The sequence below is a fragment of the Brachycentrus maculatus genome, unplaced genomic scaffold (assembly GCF_059751285.1).
Source record: "Brachycentrus maculatus isolate JH-2025_06_01 unplaced genomic scaffold, ASM5975128v1 h1tg000115l, whole genome shotgun sequence".
NCBI lineage: Eukaryota > Metazoa > Arthropoda > Insecta > Trichoptera > Brachycentridae > Brachycentrus > Brachycentrus maculatus.
In genome coordinates, this window is record NW_028280868.1 from 2,634,667 (window position 1) to 2,653,620 (window position 18,954).

The 18,954-nt window shown below is 31.3% G+C and overlaps 1 protein-coding gene across 3 annotated transcripts in view; it reads left to right on the forward strand.

Moving 5' to 3' along the window:
- Nucleotides 1-18,954, forward strand: part of LOC148309959 (uncharacterized) — a 69,815-nt gene that overhangs the window by 40,577 nt on the left and 10,284 nt on the right. The window contains exon 1 of one of the 3 annotated variants that reach the window (XM_088259289.1): nt 1,761-1,848. The exons of the other annotated variants lie outside the window; for them this stretch is intronic. The gene's annotated coding sequence lies outside the window, so the exon portion shown is untranslated. Of the gene's footprint in view, nt 1-1,760; nt 1,849-18,954 lie in introns of those variants that run through there. 3 annotated transcript variants of the gene reach the window in all.

An 18,954-nucleotide genomic window follows, 5' to 3' on the forward strand; every position in this document is an offset into this window, starting at 1 on the left:
TCTTAAAAATAAAACATACTTGCACAAAAAAACGTATTACTCGTGATCAGATGATAGCGATACACTTCGACGAAAATTTGTTTGTAAATTATTCTCGGTATCAATTTACCCATATTTGTTGCGATAATCGCCGAAGCCAATTGCAGATGGCTGACGCAAAGACACTCACAGGAAGAAGCCGGCATTTCGCGGTTTTTTTCGTTTCACGATGGGCGTCATCGCCATTTCCGGTCAGTCGTTTCTGTGGGATTTTCCTGCCTGGGTATGCGGAGTGCGGAGTGAGGAGTGGGCGGACTCGCGTGTGTCGAAGTGTATTTTCTTTGTTTTGGTTTGCGTACTGGTTTGGGATATTACACCCGGCCAAAGATACGGCCAACGTCTAGGTTTTATCGGTATTGAAAATAAACATCACTTACGATAGATTTTAAATTTGATATGTGCATTACGTAAACCTACAAGTACTTACTTTTATACGCATATTTATAACATTCTGCTCTTGTGAAAAGTACATGATATACATAAGTATCATTCCATGATATTTTTCTACTTGGGGTAAAATGTACCCCAAGCAAAACTACAGATATGATGGAATTCCTGGATAGTCAATTCGATAAGGTGTTCTATGTATCACTTGGGAACAGAAAAAGACCGCACGATAAATTGATAACACAGGATATTATATTTTTATGAAATCATTTTCTTGTAAGCGTAATTTTGAAACAGATATGTTCTCATCACTCACAGTGATCACTTTAACCAGCCTATAACGGTCGTCAGCCTCGTAAATGCCCAGACTTCCATATTCTTCTTCATCTTTGATGAGATGTCAAAAAATAATATCTCATCACTCAGATTACACAAGTTACTTTCTGGAGAAGCCGATGGTCAGCTGTTTTTTTGATTTTAAGATATATCAACACAAGAATGTACACGGAGATTTAAGGTCGTTAATATATGTATATTAAGAATAATTGAGTCCCAAAGCTAGATCCCTGCTGTACACCTGATGTGACAGGCATTGGAGATGACTCGTATCTATTTCTACATATGATCTGGGTTTTATGAACATGTGGAGCTAATGGATAGTGAGAGAATGACTAGATATAGTATGTATGTGAAGGAAGTGAAGAGTGTATGTCAGGACAGAAGAGTGTAGCATTCTATCTTTTCTGCCTTTCCCCGCGGAGAAACGGCGTGATGGTAATAGTAGCATATTTATTGAAATTAGAACGATTAAGTGATTCGACGTATTTAAGTATGTAATATTTAATAAAATAAATGACGTGAATATCAATTCACGATTTCAAACAAGATTTAACAGCGTTTTAACTCTTTTTCAAAGTTATGCTGTACTCGAGTAAAAAAATAGTTTCATCGGTATGCTCGTTGCGATGAGCGATTTTTTTGATGACCACTCTTTGCTTAAGTGCCTAGTTTTGTTGGTGTTTTGACTAGGAAAATTAAGTGCGAAGTATTTTAGTTGGTCCGGACGTATTGTGACACGAGTTAGTGTTGGTGGTATAGGTGAGTCGGGTCAGGCGGCCCAACGCGGAAGTGCCAGAAATAACTTCCTGAGCATCGTGGCTGCCAGCTTTGTGTCTAATCCCACACGACGATTCCTTGCTCACAAATAAAACATCCAAGCTGCACATCAATAAATATCCTCCGCTTCCTCCATTTCATAACAAAGATCAACTAAAATGAATAGATCATTTAAATTAGAGAATTTTATGGGTGGAGTTCAAATGTTGTTGTGACGGAACGGTTAAAAGTTCAGTCGGAGTGCTCTTTTTTCTGGGTAGCTTCCTTTATTTTATAACAAAGATCAACTTTTTATTTATTAAAATGGTAAATTTTATCTTTTAATTATTTTATTTCATTTTCTAGACATTTCTACTTTTACAATATTAAAATTAATAAGCCAGTTCTCTCCAATAAAGAGACTAAGCTCTTGTGCTTCGAGAGGGAATTTCACTTTTTATTTATTGTTTATGTTCGTTGGTAATATAATTTATTTTTATCATAATTATTTTTTTGTGTGTTTTTCTTTTTCTGTCTTAGATTAACATGTATATAATTAATTTAATTTACTTTTTAGCGTTTTCATGTCTTCAATTTTTTATATCTGCAGGAATGAATAAATCATTTAAATAAGTGAATTTTATGGGTGGAGTTCAAATGATATTGTGTCGAAACGGTTAAAAGTTCAGTCAAGGTGTTCTTTTTGTCATATATTTTTATTGTATTACTTATTTTATAATGAGGACCAACTAAAATCAATACATCACTTTAATTAGTGAATTTTCTGGGTTGCTTCCTCCATTTCTAAACACAGATCAACTAAAATGAACAGATCATTTAAATAAGTGAATTTTATGGGTGGAGTTCAAATGTTTTTGTGACGAAACGGTTCAAAGTATTATTTTTTCTTATATTTTTATTTTATAATATTATCCGTTTCATAACAACGATTAACTAAAATGAATACATCATTTAACCAAATATTTTGGTCGGTAAATGGTCATGGAACCTGAAGAAGTTTCGGAACGGAAATTATACTTGACATTTTGTCCCCAGCTGAACGAGATAACCTTTGATATTTAAAATTTATTAAAATAATCATCAAAAGATAAGCAGTAGGGAAACAGGATATCCGATAACTGTTATAGACGGCTCCGAAAATGCTTGATGATATTTCTGACTCGGCAGTCACTTTGTGATAAAATCTATAGTATTTACTAAGTAAAACATTAATTAAAACCTAACTAACCATCACGCGACTTCCCCGCAGGGTTAGACAAAGATAATAGAAGGCAACACCACTCTGTCTTTGAAAACATTATTCGCCTCTCCCACATTCGTGCATCTCCTCATACATACATACCCGCCAATTATTTTGACTCCTAACCTGACCACTTTAAGTATTTAACAACACTCATAATGTTGGCTTACTATTAAGGGTTATAATTTACTGTGTTACTTGCTAAAAATAAAATTTATTATGTAGGTATTTGTGACAATGCTCCGCTCCAGTAGTGTAGTGGTCAGCGCGTTTGGCTACCGTGCTGAAGGTCTAATATTTATTTAATAATATCCTGGACTGGTGCCCGAAGCGCAGTTCGCTATCACCTTTTCTTCATGTATTTAACGATCAAGATAACATTGCTTATAGAAGAATGTGTATTTAAAATTCTTGATTATGCCAAGTATTCCTCAGTTTTCCTCCGTTTCGATTACCAACTACATTTAACTAATAAATTTGTATATAAATATGTATATACCTATACATATATGACAAAATAATATGCATATTAACGTCAGACAAAAGAAATATGTATAAATAATTCATTAGACATGTGTTTTATATTAATTGCATACTATAAATGCGAATAATTACGATGAGTTATGTGACGTCATTATGGTTGTAATCAATCTACAAGTATCAAATGCAATTGTTGTTTTTATTAGGAATCATTATGATGTCTTTAAAGGAAGGCAATTAGCGTAATATTCTAATCAATTGGATGGGTGAAAAAAAAGACAAAATGTTTTATTATTATGAGATATAACGATGATCGCCTTGTTTTTTTTATGAAAAATAGTATAATTCAATAATATTAATTTTATTTCGATTAAAACTAGAAAAAAGTGGAAGTGAGAAAGTGAGGAAAATAATTCAATAAAAGTTTTTTACAATTATTTTATTTAAATATATATATATATATATATATATATATATATATATATATATATATATATATATATATATATATATATATATATATATATATATATATATATATATATATATATATATATATATATATATATATATATATATATATATATATATATATATATATTTATATTATCCACTGACACTTCGTGATGGAATTGCATTTTTAATTTATTATTAGATTAAAACCAATATTTTTAGCTTTTCCACTTTTTTATTTGACCAGCGACCGGGTTTCGTCGTTACCGAAATCATCAGACTGGTCTATCAGACCAGTCTGATGATGTCGGTAACGACGAAACCCGGTCGCTGGTCAAATAAAAAAGTGGAAAAGCTAAAAATATTGGTTTTAATCTAATAATAAATTATATATATATATATATATATATATATATATATATGTATGTATATATATATATATATATATATATATATATATATATAAATATATATATATAAATATATATATATTTATATATATATATATATATATATATATATATATATATATATATATATATATATATATATATATATATATATATATATATATATATATATATATATATATATATATATATATATATATATATATATATATATATATATATATATATATATATATATATATATATATATATATATATATATATATATATATATATATATATATATATATATATATATATATATATATATATATATATATATATATATATATATATATATATATATATATATATATATATTTATACAAGCTTCTTTACATCTCACCAATAGATGTATCTAGTGAAGTTCTATTGATTCAAGAACAAGGTTTTTAAATTGGTTCATATATACAGAACTTCCAAGAATTTGAGTAGTGTGGTTGTCAATAATGGGTAGAATTGGTGAATGTTACACGTGTGTAAAGTGATCACTTAAACCAGCCTATGACGGTCGTCAGCCCCGTAAATGCCCAGACTTCCATGTTCTTCTTCATCTTTGATGAGATGTCAAAAATAATAGATTCATACTTAATGAAGTTGAATGATAATGCATAAATAATGATGCAGACTTATCGACATTTCCTGGATATACTCGTACAACTATACACAGTGACGCCAGAGAGGATTCCTAACAAAAAATGTTATGCCCGCATACTTATTTTTTAAATTATTATTATTGTTCATCCGTGCTGTGGGTTAAGATGGGAGTTCAATCTGATACCTAATAAAATATATGTTTTAAATTCAAAAAATCTCTTTTTTTATTCTCGATAAAAGATTTAGAAATACTAAAAAGTACAGATCTCGTACAGTAATGTCCCATCCTCATTCGACAAATGATGGATGTATCTTTTGTTCTTCAAAATTTTCTTTAACCAAAGACGGGATGGGACATTAGGCTGAATGCGAGAGTAATGATTTACTTTTGAAATATTGAAGCTGCTCCATTTGATGGACCAGCTAGAAGACATATTATTTGGGATTGCCAAAAGGTCATCGGATGGGTAGTTAGAGAAATTCGTACTTCCGTTTAAAACAGTTTCCTTAGCAAGAGTATCGGTGTTTTCATTTCCCGGAATGTCAATCGGAATATGTTCAATGTTTCACGTGTGTACATGTAAAGTGATCACTTAACCAGCGCTGTCATGAGCCCTGTAAATACCCAAACATCCATATTCTTCTTCATCTATGTTTAGATGCCAAAAAATGTAAAACCACTTTTTGAGTTTATTAATGTATTTATTGTAACTGCAGACAGTTGGTAGAATTCCATATTGAATTGTTGGGAAATATATCCAAAATTAAACACGGTTATTGGATTGAACTCTAGGTTTATTTACATACATTTGATAATATGTGACGCGTTTCGTCTTGCTAAGAAGTGTTTGATAATGTCTTAATAAGACGAAACGGGTCACACATTATCATATATATGTAAATAAAAGTAGAATTCAATCCAATAACCGTGTTTAATTTTGGATATATTACCCAACGATTTATTAATGCAAACACGACTAGTTTCGAGATCTACCGATATTTTTATCAACAGGGATGTTAATGATAACATCTGTAGTTCTCGAAAATTAAAATTCTACTCTCAGCTTAAAATAAACCAAGATATTAACAGGGTGGTCAAAAAAACTATATAACAGCGTATGATTAAACCACGACGCCGAACAAATGCCAACTTTAAACAAATGGTCAACGAGGAAGTTGTACGAGTATTAGAGATTTAGCGTTTTTTGCTCGGGTACATACCAGGATGTATAAAATTGATTGGCATTTGTAAATGCTGGCGGAATTCAATTCCGCTCACCATAAACAGAAAAAGTTAATGCCAACAATAACCAGCATTATATTATTCCAATTGGTATTTAAAGCTGTACGAGAAAACACGGCATAACTAATCATTATCGGGCGTGCAGAATGTAGAAGAGGGCAAATTAGATGCCTACAACCTTATGAGGAATGCCGAAAATAGAAGGAACACGGTAATACTATTTTAACTGTCATGTAAGTTTATTTTTTTAATTTGCAAACTTACTAACGAAACATCACACCGCTTCCCCGCAGAGGTAGGCAGAGAGAATAGAACACCACACCAATATATTTGAAGATTCTATCGATGCTATCTTATATCTCCCATGACAAATTAGATTTCTAAAAAAAACAGGTAGGCAGATAAAACAGAAACACACACAAATCTGTTTTTGCACACAATCCTCGCCTCTTCCATATTCATAAATCTGCTCATATATACACGCCATTCCGACTTCTGACCTGACCACTTTCAAGTATTTTAAATACTTGATCATGCCAAGTTTTCTTCTAGTAGATTTTTAGAAATAGTGGTATTTACTAAGTAAAACATTAATAAAAAATGGATAGAATTTTACCACAAAGTGACTGCCGAATCTGAAAATTTTCTTCTGCTTCTATTATCAATCACATTAGCCTAATAAATTTGTTTGCCTATCCTTTCTTCAATCATCCAATTCACATATACCCAAACCATCTCAACACACCTTTTTGAATTTTATTGATAATGCTTATCTCAGCCTTGCATTCTTTCATTCCTTATATCTAAGTACTTATTTTATTTGAGAAAATCGAAATCTTGATCATGCTTCTAATCTTACCAATCATCGTTCACTTTGTGTAATACCACTTTAAAACACTACTCCATGACTACTGGTTTCGGAATAGCCATTCCATCAATAGGTCAAATGTAGTTTACATTTGACCCGATGATGGAATGGTTATTCCGAAACCGGTAGTCATTGAGTAGTGTCTTAAAGTGGTATTACACAAAGTGAACGATGAATGATAAAGAGTGTTATATTATTATAGTATTAACTACTAGTTTCGAAATAACCATTCCATCATCAGGTCAACCGGTAGTCGTAAAGAAGAGTTTTTTTGTGGTATTATACAAAGTGAAACATGATTGATAAGGAGAGTGTTCAATTAAAAATTGTTCGAGTACCTGTATTGCATAATATTACTATGTATTACAAAAAAGTGATTCTCCATCGCAATTAGCAGTGAAAACACTATTGGATCGGGTAAAAAATAATATGGGTAAAGGAAATGAGAGCGGAAAGGTAAGGAGGAAATGAAACGAGCTGAGTGCCAAATGGAGTGGGGACCGGAATTTCCGTACCGAGAAAGCGGAAGTAGTGGGCGGTAGGCCGCGGCGGGTGGTCGGCCTAGGGGGGGGGGGGGGTTAAAACGCTAAGGGATGAATTCTGATAATACTCTTATCAGAGTCGTAACAACTTGGATAGCTAATAATGCAAATCAATACTTTAACGCCAAAGCTTCAGCCAATTCATAAATTTCTCAGAAGACGGACGTTTAGTACTTACTTACTTTTTGTATTACTTTTTATGTCAACATAGATGAAGAAGAATGTACAAGTCTGGGCATTTAAGGGGGTTAAGACCATCATAGGCTGGTTATGTGATCACTTTACATATGTGTAACATTCACCAGTCCTACCCGTGATGACAACCACACTACTTAAATTCTTGGAAGTTCTAGATATATTGATCAAACTCGAATCATAGTGTTTGACTTTACTAAAATTTCACTGGAGACGTCTATGGCGGGATGAGAGATGCTTTTTTATTAAGCAAAAACTATCGTTTGCCCCGTAAATGCTTAGACTTCCATATTCTTCTTCATCTATGTTGAGATGGCAAAAAAATAACTCCTAATTGGAGATAATCCAGATTTATGAACGAGTATCTGGTGGCACACAAATGTTGTTTAGTACTCTGTTGATTAACGTGTACTCAAATTTGTTAAGTCAAAAGATTGACAACTTAACTCTTACCCATGTAACTTCTTTTTCTTCTTCCTGGCTCTATCCCAACTCATCGTCTTTGTAGACTGTTGAGGTCAGCTCTCTTTGTCATCAGGTTGTAGGTCCTTCTATCACGGACAACGTCACCTAGGTCATGCCTTCGAATCATGTTATTTTTTTGTAGCATCCGTGAATTTTTCGGTCTTCCTCTAGATGTCTTTCGAGGAAGATCTTTGGCAATAGCCTAGTTCACAATTCGTTCACATCCCTGCGTCTTATGTGATCATACTAACTCGATTGCCTTTCTTCTATTATACTTTTATTTATTGGAATTAGAATACCAAAGCTTCCACGAATGCGTGAACTCTATATATACATATATCGCTCACTCCTTTCAAGAACGTCATAAATCAAAAATCGACAATTTTCAGTTGTACATGTTTTCGGAATGCTCAGAAAATGTACTATATCCCAGCAAAAGCGGCATATTTTTAACTTAATATTTACCCGTTACAGGGCAGAAAGTGTTGTTTTTGCATTTTGAAGAAAAGGTATTGTTTAATTGTTTTTTCAAATATACTAAATATTTTTCAAATGGAGAAAAAACCTTCAGCTTTTACCTAAAAAGATCTGTTGCACAGTAAAAAGTTCAAAAAGTGGCTTCATATTTATTTTTAATATATTGTATTATAATATTTATCATAAAAAATGCTCTCCTGAAAAATCAAGTATTTTGATTTATGACGTTCTTGAAAGGAGTGAGCGATATGTAGATTATATTTATATTAATTATGTGATCAACTAATATTTATTGATTTTATAGAAACAAAGATTGGACCTTCTTACCCCTAGACTTTGTAGCCTCGTTGTACTTTACCTGTATAACTTAATTTGTACGGTTACGTATTCGGAAATGATTTTTTTAAAATAAAAATTGATAAAAATACCAAAATTATCATTTTAGATACTATCGGTGTAATCAATTCAACATATCACTATATTATAACAGACTTTACCTTCTAATTAATTAAGTTTTTATCTACTGGTACTTACCGTATGTAATCTTTGTTGATTAGTGTGATTATTTATAGCTATGAGTGCAATATTTCTGAATTCCGATTTGCGTCAATAAGTCGAATGTAACATACATTGTTAGGACATAGTGTGATGTATTATAGATAGGGCTATTATCAGTTAAAATATACAAATAAAAAAAATTAGCATAGTAATAGGATTTTTTGATTTATAGAAAATAGTAATGGATTATTTTTAACATAGCAACACCGACAAAAAAACTCGATATGTCACCTGTCTCTTCATGTGTGTTTCACAATTGCAGATAGTAAAACTTGATGAAAAAAACGATATATATTTTTTATTATTTCGGCATTTACTTTGTGGACATAATTGATACAAATCATTCATTTCACTCACATGAATTAAAATTATTACACCCAGTACCACATAAAGGCCAAATAATAAATTACTTTGAAAATTTAGAAATCCAAAAAAAACTTAAATTCCAATAATAATTTAATAAATAATATATTGCTTCAAAATTCTTCACCTTTGCTTTCCATTGTTCTTTTATTTTCACACTCCACCTCCTTAACTTACCCCTCCCCCTTATTAGTAGAACATATTATTATTTATGTTTTAGTTTATATTTAGACCTGTAGATGGAAGCATAGCTTCCGAAACTAGTCGTTATAATAAAATAAACTCAAGTGGTAAAAGAAAGTGATTTTCTTTTATAAAAAAATGATAATCTTATATTCGCTAAGAATATTTATGTTTATTTGAATTTTTTTGTGTGTATCCAATTTTTTTTAATTATTTTTAAAAATGCTGGGTTTTTCCACTTTTTGAGTTATTTATTATTATTAATCAAGATTTTTATAAATCTTGACATTATATCGACATTGGTGAAGAAGTCTTGGGATGGGAATATGGGAGTCTAGGTATTTACAAAACCATTTTTACTCTTTTTACTCGAATGCTTCATTATTCAACGAATGTGTTATTTTAAATAGATCATCCAAAGATAAATACAAAAGCATCTCTAATTTAAACACTTATTGTACTTTAAAAAATCAACAAGACTTATGTTTATTCATTGTACTATATCTACGGACCAAATAACTTCTTGGCTTACTCGTACATCCGTTTCTTGAAATAATTAATGACAATGATTTGCCGCCGGAAATAACAAAGATAAAGAGAAAGGATAGGAACCGGAAACATCAATCTCACGATGTAGAAAACTATCATGTCGGTCAATGTTAATTATTACTAACTTTGACAATCGCAATGAATTCAATGAAATACAAATGACGTACTGACTACAAAAAATGTGATATATTTTATTGCAAATCAAATAAAATTTAATTCAATAATTAATTACCGTAAGTGCTCCTCACTTATGTATCGATAGTAATTTTAAAAATGTGTTATGATATTCACATTATGTTATTTTAAATATAAGGCCGATATCCTACGAGGAAAAAAAGATAAATAACTCTAAAACTACAATTTAAATCACGTGCGCAGCCGGGAAAAAGTACTGGTTATAAACAAACAAAAAACAAAAGGATAGAGAAATACTGAATACAATATCAAAAGAAAGGTAGAGTGGATACTTTTACGTGGATTTTAGAGAAGAGAGAAATATTCAATAATAATAACAATTTTACTAAAAAAAATGCATATGTATGTATGTATATGGCAGAATAAAGCCATATTTTCCATCCTCAGAACACGCGTGAATAAATTTCCTCAGGAATGATGGATACTGTAATAAATATGCAAAATTATTACAATCGAACTGGGTAATTTTGAACACATTTATTACAATGAAGTATCTATTGTTGACAGGCGCCGAGGCGTAGTTGTGTAGACGCTCGACTGTGAAATAGGCGTCGCGGGTTCGATTCTCGCCAATTGCAAAATAAATTTAAGAAAGATTTATTTTCAATTGGTCTGAGTGTTTGTGATGTATTTTTCACATTTACCTTCCCTATCCTTACTATCCTACCTGCAGACAAGCATCTAAAATAGACGCTTTGCGGGTTATTCCTTTAAAAAAATTGAATTTAAGTTTTTCCACTATTTCTTAAAATTTATGGTGACATGTGTTTCGATGCATTCCGGATCACTTTCAAACACCGCACCGTTTAAAATGATGCTGAATACATCGAAACACATTACATTTTACTCATTAGATTTAAAGAAATGTCACATTAGATTTTAAGAAATGATGGTATTTACTAAGAAAACTAAAATTAAAAATGTATAGATTTTACCAAAAAGTGAGTGCCGAATCAATTAATGAAATTAGATTATTATTTTGTACATTTTTAGTTTTAACAACCAATAAGAATATCTTTAAATCAATAAATTTCATAAAATGCATCTAATACGAAACAATTCACAGTTATCATTTGATAAAAAAATTAATAATTAATTATATTTTCTTCATTTTGCGAGAAGTCTTTTTTTGTGTTATTTTGTTCAGTAAGATTAGCGCGTTTATGAAAATTACTCAAAATATTTTACTTGTTTCATTACCATAGGAGTTCAAAGATAGCCAGATTGAATGCAGGATTTTTGTCACCATTCTCAGATAGGTATGTAATTGGTCACACCGTGAACAATCGGTCGTATTTAAACGTTCAATTATCTCTCGAGCTCGGCCGTCTGGTGTATTTACGAACTTCCTCGAGCCGAGTGTTCGCGTTCTCCGTACATATCTCCTCCGTGACGTCACCGCGTTCTCAGAAAACGGCCGTAGATCCGGCAGTGACATCATCCCGCGGCGCAGGAACACATCTCGAGCGAGATTATACAGAACAAAGCAGCGCCGGATTGGCTGCAGATCGGCCCATCACTGTGACCCCCTCGGCCGGCCCTAGGCGCCGGGCAATGGCGGACGGCGATGTCGGTACCCGGCGGACAATATTATTTGTTTATATTATTTACACATTACGTATTCACCATACATGTACGCGAGTAAGATATTAATTGAGAGTAGACGTTATTATTCTCTGTACAGTGGACAAACGGCGCCAGTTATACTTCCTCAATTCAAACTACATGTTATGGTATATATGTGGACTATATTGACGTTTTATATATATAAATATATTTAAAATGATACAGAAAATAGACTATCTTCGATCTTTGTTATGTATTACGCTATAATTACCTTTTAATTTTCAAAGAAATTTATATATGTATATGCAAATATATAAGTATTTTGAACTTAGGATTTATTTGCCCTTGAAAAGCATGTTTACCTGTTTTTCATATTTAGCCATTTTTCTGTTTCAAAAAAGTGTGTTATTATGTGCTTTACTGGGAGGTGCTTTCTTGTGTTATGGGGAGTAATTCATACATGCAAATCGCTCAATCCTTTCAAGAACGTCATAAATAAAATAAAAAGATTTTTCAGGAGATCGTTTTTAAAGTTTAAAGATATAATAAAATGTATAAAAAATAAATATCATGCCACTTATTGAACTATTTACTGTGCAACAGATCTTTTTAGGTAAAACCTAAAGGTTTTTTCTCCATTTGAAAAATATTTAGTACATTTAAAAAAAAATATTAAGCAATTCCTTTTCTTCAAAATGCAAAAACAACACTTTTTCCCCTTTAGCGGGGAAATATTAACAACATTTTGAGTGTGTCCAAATACTTGTTCACAAAATCTGGATTATCTCCAATTACAGGAGTTATTTTCATATTATTTTTTGACATCTCATCAACATTGACATGACGGTCGTAAGCCCCGTAAATGCCCAGACTTCCATATTCTTCTTCATCTTTGATGAGATGTCAAAAAATAATAGGTAAATATTAAGTTAAAAATATGCCGCTGTTGCTGGGATATAGTACATTTTCGGGGCATTCCGAAAACATGCATAACTGAAAATTGACGATTTTTGTTATATATGACGTTGTTGAAAGGAGTGAGCGATATGTAAAGACTGTTGTGCCATATTGCGTGACTGTCAAACGTTGAAATTTGTTGGATATTTTCTCTATGAATTTTATACTCGAGAGCCACGGGCCAAATTATCAACCTGCCGGTATCAGTCGATAATTTGAAAGACCCGGTTCATGCCAACTGCTATCAAAAGGTTAATAAATGATAAAATCTATTTTTATAATACTCGCGAAATCATAATAATCTTTTCGCTACAAAAACAACATTTTTATCACGTATCATAGTACCAGTTTAGGCAATTATGTCATCTGGCAATTTGCTTTGAGAACTAAAATATTTGGTAAAATACAAGGTACGTTACGGTAAGGCTTGTGTAAAGATAATAATATAATATTTATTGGTGAGATGTAAAGGAGCTTTTTATTAAGCAGAAACTCTTATATTAGTATGTGAGATCGGAATCCTGGATTATAAATCACCAATATTATTAATCACCAATAGATGTCTCTAGTGAAGTTCTAGTGATTCATGAACAAGGTTTCTAAATTGGTTCATATATATAGAACTTCCAAGAATTTGAGTAGTGTAGTTGTCAATAATGGGTAGAATTGGTGAATGTTACACGTATATAATATTTAGTTATATTGGCACGTATGTGTATACATGACTTGATCGTCAATTACATGAATTACATTAGTCCTGATAGATTTAGGTATTACTTATATTCATTAAATATCATAGTAAAAACCACTTTAATTAATTTAACACGCTACATGCGGCGTACGCGACAGGAGCGTACTTCATACATTTCCCCTTCAGTGTGGAGTACGAGCTAAACGCGTATGGCTTGTGATGAGTGAAAGGCTTAAAATTTAATAACGTAATTAAATATTATATAAAAACCATTCTAATTCGTTGTACACGTTGTGTGCGGCGTACTTGCCAGGCGCGTACATTCCATATTCCACTTCATTGTGTAATACGCACTAGGCGCGTATGCCTGATAATGAGTTAAAAGCTTAAAATATCATTTGTAATTGAAATTACTCCGTCCCTTACAGTCTTTGCACAGTAATTTATGTTATTAAATAATCTACCTTTCCAACACTGTTATTCGTTAATAGATGGCGCTGCCAAAGCTAATAACTTTAAAAAGTTCCGTATTCTATGAGACAAACATGTTTATCAATGTCCTGAAATCTCTCTACGTTTGAAATTGAGAATCTTCCTCTTCCTCTCTTATTAGATCTGTTTCATCAGAGCTCCTGTCTTGTTCCTGTGAATTGAGAACCGCAAACATAATCACTATATAAATCGTTAATACGTGTGGCTCTTTACTTATTCTCAAAAATAATATAAAGGTGATAAGATAATTCTATATCCTGTTATTGACAAAACTTAAATAACATTTGTGAAAATTAGCGGAAAATTGTCATCAATGATTCAGCACAAATTATGATTGTAATCTACGTTTTTTCCTTCCAGAATTAAAATGTTCATAAATGGTACTGATTACAAGTATTGGTTTTCTAACTCTTGATAAGAAATCGAATGGGATTAATTTTAAGTGATTGGTGGTTTTTCCAAATTGTTAAACAGTCAGTTGAAAAATGCGTTCAATTTATCATAAAAATAACTGTTTTAGTATCAAAAATCACAACTTAATCAGTTACGTTGATTTTCAAAAAGGTAATCTGTAAAAGCAGTTAAAAATTAACGTTGAAAATCAATGTCACCAGTCTCAAGGAAGACTATGTTAGTTGCCTTAAAGAAATTTAACATTATTTTTACTATCCATGCCTCAAAATAGGACTTTACAATACCCAATGCTAGTGCATTTATGATTTAAAGAATATATAAGCAAATTCTCAACGACAAAAACCATTTTTTTCTAAAAAAACAACTTATATGTGTAATATATATATATATATATATATATATATATATATATATATATATATATATATATATATATATATATATATATATATATATATATATATATATATATATATATATATATATATATATATAATATATATATATATATATATATATAATACAAGTTTGCGTCATAGTTACATTGAAACATTAAGCTTCCGTTGATAAAATCAAGTAAGGGCAGGATGAAAATATTTATTTATTTTAGTTTAAACTTTTATTTTAGGGTGTTAAAATAAGATATGGGATAAGATGAAATTTCTGAAAAAAATTATACAAAAAAATTAACACCTGAATTTAGTAAAACGATTCTAAATAAAGAAAAATCTGGGTAATAAAAAATAATTTTTCAATTATTTTGTGACACGTGTTTCGATGCACATAATTGTCTAAAAACTGTTGTTGAATGCATCGAAACACGTGTCACAACATAGTTTATTTTTAGTGGTAGTTTACCAAGTCAATATTACATTTTGAAATTGATAGCTTATTACAGCAAGGTGACTGCAGAATCAATTGATAAAATAAGGAAATAGAGATATCTGTGTGCAATAGGTATATGCAAATAAAGAAACAAAAAAATCACACGAGTTTTTGAGAAAAAAATGTACGGGTTGACCTACCTATGTGTGCACATATTTGGTGAGAAAATAATGACGGTTTTAAAAACATTGCGTTTCTGTGGCTTTATCTTCAACTGAAACGCGATGAACAATCGCTAAGTGTAAATAGGTGGAGATGGAATTAGTATGGAGCCGATGCGGACTGAGATGTTTGCGCCTCTAATGAAAATACAAATAGACAGACATTGTTTATGTAGTTGTACAGCGACGCTGAAATCCACGGGAAACTCAAACACCTCCTCGCTTTGTTTGATCTCCTGATACTTCGTTTTGTTTGGTTACTTTCCGTCGCCAATCTCTAACTAAAAATTCGGAAAATCGTTCTTTAGACATCGTTACCGAGAATTATCACTCTCCTTATCATTCATCGTTCACTTTATGTAATACCACTTAAAAATACTACTTCATGACTACCGGTTTTTAAATGACAATTCGAGTTGTGATCCTGTGGTTAGTGACAGAGTTTCTCGGTTCGCAATTTGATTCCTATTTCTAATAATGAGCCGCTTAGGCTCTCAGAAATAGTATGAAATTGAAAAATTTGTGTAAATAATAAAAACACAAATAATTATCTTTAAAAAAATCCACCATCGTGTCAAATGTAGACTTCTGAAACCGGCAGCCATAAAGTAGTGTTTTACATTAAGTGAACGATGAATGATAAGGTGAATGTTTCATTATGATTCCTTTCATTTGATCAATAATTCTAAACGATGAATGATAAGGAGAGTGTTAAATTACCATTCCACAAAGTTAAACAATGCGTTTAATTTACAAAATAAAACAAATAAGAAACATAATAAATGGTGTTATTATTCAAGTATGTATATTAATTCAGATATGATTCGTGTACCCCATGATTAGTTTAAAGGAGGCTAGGGGTGTATGTCAAGACAGAAAGTTTGGCATTTCATCTTCTCTGCCTATCCCTGCAGGGAACGGCGTGAAATGAGTAGTAGTAGTGACGTCGACTCCACTATAGAGAAGTTTGCGACTGAAAAATGATCCTTCTTAGAATCATATAGAAGGTTATAGACGCAAAAAATAAAAACAAGAAAATAATTATTATTATCAATAAATGAATAGCTACGTATCTGTTGCGTATGTTTTCTGTTTTATGTGTTTACTGATTTTTTTTTGTGTTGCCTTATAGTACTTATTTTTACTTTATTGCTCTTCTCAACTTGTACATCGTATAATTGCTTTTGTTTTTATTTTTTTAATTTTTTTACTTTAGCTCTAAATTAAGACTGCCTATTAAATCTTCTTAAGTTTTGCTATTTTAATTTTTTGCTGATATTTTATCCTTGCTGTTTACTTTTAACTCATTTAACATTTGGAAAATTTTGTGATTGGAATGTTACACTTACCTGTTTTATTTGTTATTCATTATTGTAAATGTATTCATGTTAATGTTCTGTTAAATTTCTAAATAAATGAAATAAAAACGTGACATAATAAAAACAAATCTTTCAAAAAATCTTTCTCTTCTGCCAAAACCTTTATACAAATGTATGCGGCTTATCTTTTTTCGTCATCATATACATATCATTCTATAAACATATTAGAGACGATTAATTTATTTAAAAAATCGCCCTGGCTAATGGTTGTTGGCTGTAAATGACGGGTTTTGGTCGTAGTCGGATAAAAAATATGTACGAAAACCTCACGGGTTTTGAAGAAGCGAAAAAAAAACTCGTTTCTGATTCATTGTCAAACTACTGCCACCTGTTGGAGAACATCGGCTGCTAATTTGCATCGACTGATTTAAAAATCGATAATATTTCCTAACGGAAATGCCTTCCTAAGTATGCGAACTCAAACTTTTTCACCCAAGATCGTGGGTAAATAAAATCTTAAATTTACTTTTCATAAATAATTTTTTTTTTCGAAGTGAAATATCTTAAGCGGTGATTCGATAGTTTATAATTGGATGAGAATCGAGAGAAAATTATCAAGGACACGCCTTTTAATTAGGCACATTTAGTTTCATAAGAGAGAAGAAAGATATAACGTAGATGATTTTTAAACACCGTGTTTGAAATTTAAATAAAGTGTTTGAAAATGATGCGGAATACAAAGAAACACGTGTCGCAATAGATTTTATGAGATAGTGGTATTTATCAAGTAAAACTTAAATAAAAAATGGAAAGATATTATCATAAAGCTGAATGAATTAATAAAAGAATAAAAAATCGTCACTTTTATTAAATATTTAATTGTTATTCAGTACAATATTTAAATATGTGAAAATATGTATGTGTTTTTTTTTAATGTACCTGAAATTAATAAACGTTAGGGGAAGCAGATGGTAGAAATAAGTACTTTTTCTACAGATTTGAAAGTAAGGAAATATTAATACATAAATAGGGTAACGATATCCCGAAGATGTACTATTCGATGAAAATGTACTAAAATTGAAACGTTTCCATTTCTCAGCGAGTCTATATTGGAGATAACACGAGTGTATGAACACAACACAAATAGACTTCCGTATGTCTGACGCCAAGAAGAAGATTGTTACGTTAACCGATGTACGATTATTCTACATACATAAGCAATTGCGTAATTAATTTTATAATTGTTTTGTACATAGGAGTTTCAAAAAGTTCATAGAAACAGCTTGTTGTATCCTCGTAACCAATCTTGCTATTTATAACATAACTGTTTTAGTACTTTATAAAAATACTGAAGGACATTGGTACCATAAACCAAGCTAGGACACAAAATGCCGAACCCTCTTCTAGTGGAACGGAAGACCTGTTGACGACAGTCAGCAGTCCGGCTTTTCCTGAGGAGGTGGTTTTCTCCCAGCAATGAGAAAATGCTGAGAAGTTCCTGATTGGCCCACACTAGATTATCCATCCTGTTCCCAACACAGATTAAAATAAAACACGTTTTTAGTTAGAAGAAACAAAAATCTAAGAATCGATTTATAAACCTTGTACATGATAAGCATGGTAAATAATAAATGCAACTCCCATCCATCAGAGCCCAAAATCTGGTGGTGTCAAAAATCTACGTAATCGGAGAGCATATGATATATAACTAGATGCAATTATGGATGCGAATTAATCTAAGAGTGTATGTGAGGACAGAAGAGTGTGGCGTTTCATCCTCTCTGCCTATCCTGCACCCAAACAGCTTGATAGTAGTAGTAGTAGTAACAATTTTAAAAAAATCCACCATATTTCTTTGTCAAACTGTTCTTTGTCTTCTGTTTACACTGAATGAAAAATTATTTTACATATTTTTAAAAAAACTTCCGAAGGTTAACTTTTTGAAACCCCTCGTAAACCTATTTAAGTCGAATGACGTCATAACATGACCGATCAAGATGAACTGAACACAATCTCAGAGGCTGTTTGGTTTTGAGAGATAATAGAATCATTAGACAGAAAACACCAGAC